Raw genomic sequence first — 2,973 nt, forward strand, 5'->3', positions numbered from 1 at the left:
GCCTAGTGGTCAGTTGACATAACTTCAGCCGTAGAGCAGACAACCCCTCCCATAGATTTGAATAAGGCGGCGTCAGAAAAGGTTGCCTATTTCCCCCTTTTCATATATTTTAGTTATTTCTATTCATCCGCACCTTACTCATCTGTTTCTATACTGTCTGTTTATATAAGGGTGTTTATATGTTTGCTGTTATTACTATTATTATTATTATAATTAATTCTATTCTTCCTATGTCTTATACTTCATGTACATTCTTTTCTATGTCTACTTAATGTGTATTTGCGTTATTCTGATGTGTGTACATTTTTTTCTTTTGAGCTGCTGTACCAAAGGAATTTCCCCAGTGTGGGATTAATAAAGTTTATCTTATCTTAAACTAGTATCCCTAAATATTGCACATTATCCAGATTGTAAGGGCATTTCTATATTTATTGAGGAAGTAGTGTAGCTCTTTGTGGTTGGATGCTCGCTCCGATTTATCCAACAGTTAACAAGCAGTTGTTTTTCGACAAAGATACAGTGGCATTTCTCCTGTCTCAACTTGAAGTGCACACACTGAGGCCAGGCAGCTTTATTTGTACAGCACATTTCAGCAACAGGGCAATTCAAAGTGCTTTATATAAAACATTAAAGAGCAGTTCAAAACGATACAAAAACATTAAAACATTAAGGACAGATAAAAGATGAGAATAAAATGTTGCAATTCAGGTTCCAATCCTGGCCTCCCAGAGGACTTATAGATCAACAATTATAAAAAACAAAACAAAAAAAACAATGAAAAACAGATAAAATACGTAAATAAAAGTTACAGTGCAATATAAGAAATTAAGAAATGAACAATTATTTAAAGAAAGGCAACATCAAAAAGAAAAGTCTTCAGCCTTGATTTAAAAGAACAGAGTTGTGGCGGACCTGCAGTTTTCTGGGAGTTTGTTCCAGATATGTGGAGCATCAAAACTGAAGTTGAAGTTCTCACTGCCCCTAAACACTCTCTCAGATCCCGAGACTGTAACACTCTCTCAGATCCCGAGACTGTAACACTCTCTCAGATCCAGAGACTGTAACACTCTCTCAGATCCAGAGACTGTAACACACTCTCAGATCCAGAGACTGTAACACACTCTCAGATCCCAACACTGTAACACACTCTCAGATCCCGAGACTGTAACACACTCTCAGATCCCGAGCCTGTAACACTCTCAGATCCCGAGACTGTAACACTCTCTCAGATCCAGAGACTGTAACACTCTCTCAGATCCAGAGACTGTAACACACTCTCAGATCCAGAGACTGTAACACACTCTCAGATCCCGAGACTGTAACACACTCTCAGATCCCGAGACTGTAACACACACTCAGATCCCGAGACTGTAACACACTCTCAGATCCCGAGCCTGTAACACACTCTCAGATCCCGAGCCTGTAACACTCTCAGATCTCGACACTGTAACACACTCTCAGATCTCGACACTGTAACACACTCTCAGATCCCGAGACTGTAACACTCTCAGATCCCGAGCCTGTAACACTCTCAGATCTCGACACTGTAACACACTCTCAGATCCCGAGACTGTAACACTCTCAGATCCCGAGCCTGTAACACTCTCAGATCTCGACACTGTAACACACTCTCAGATCCCGAGACTGTAACACATCTCAGATCCCGAGACTGTAACACTCTCAGATCCCGAGACTGTAACACACTCTCAGATCCCGAGACTGTAACACACTCTCAGATCCCGAGACTGTAACACACACTCAGATCCCGAGACTGTAACACACTCTCAGATCCCGAGCCTGTAACACTCTCAGATCCCGAGCCTGTAACACTCTCAGATCTCGACACTGTAACACACTCTCAGATCCCGAGACTGTAACACACTCTCAGATCCCGAGACTGTAACACACTCTCAGATCCCGAGACTGTACTGCTGTAAATTGTACAAGCAAGAAGCAACCCTCAAGTGGCGCCTTGGCAGCTCACCTGGTAGAGCGTGCGCCCCCATGTACCAAGGCTCAGTCCTTACCGCAGCAGCCCAGGGTTGGAATCTGGCCTGTGGCCCTTAGCTGCATGTCTTCCCCCTCTCTCCTCCCACTTTCTACAGCTGTCCTGTCCATTAAAGGCAAAATGCCCTATAAATAAATAAATAAAAAACACAGTAGGGCCGAAAAGGCATACGTTAAAAGATCGTTTTTAATCAATATCAGATTACTCAAAGATGGATTTTAATTGGAGAATCAATTATTTTTTTATCGATTCCCAGTAAAATGATCCTGAACTTCTGGATCTTAAAAGGTAACAGAGAAACAAGCCGAGCAAACACACTTAGTCCGCTTAAGATACACTTATTTTTAACATCATGCTGCTTTATTCAGTGGTTTTTCCGGGTTTAATCACCTGGTCCGTTTATTTTGGAGAGAAGGAGATCTTTGTAGATAATTCTTCGGCCGGTAAAAACCTCCTGAACGATGAAGACTGAAGGAATCCTAACTGGAAGGAGCTGACTGTATGGATGGCAATGGTGCTGAAGGCAACAACTCCCGTTCCTCCATTTCTCCCCACACGCTGTAACTGTAACACTGATCTCAACTTCAGTGGTGTAGTCTACGTGATACGCAGGTATACGCAGTATAGCCACTAAGAAAGCTCCAGGATTTCCATATACCCACTTAAAAATGCCCAATGACACGTAACAACATACTTTCCATTATATTTTTCATATATTTTGAATTGTTATCTGTGTTTTTCTTCTTCACATAAGCTAAATAAAGGTATTCCCACCATAAATTGGTGCATAAAAGTGTATCCGAATGGAGGAAATGAAGTCGTTGATGCTCAAAACTTCCCGGGGGAGGACACCCAGACCCCCCCACTATGATATGCCCCCCCCTCCCCTAAAGGCAGATTCTGGCTGAAGTACAGTATACCCACTACAATACATTAGACTACACCACTGCTCAACTTCCCAATAC

This window comes from Sander vitreus, chromosome 7, assembly GCF_031162955.1.
Source record: "Sander vitreus isolate 19-12246 chromosome 7, sanVit1, whole genome shotgun sequence".
In the NCBI taxonomy this organism is placed as follows: Eukaryota; Metazoa; Chordata; class Actinopteri; order Perciformes; family Percidae; genus Sander; species Sander vitreus.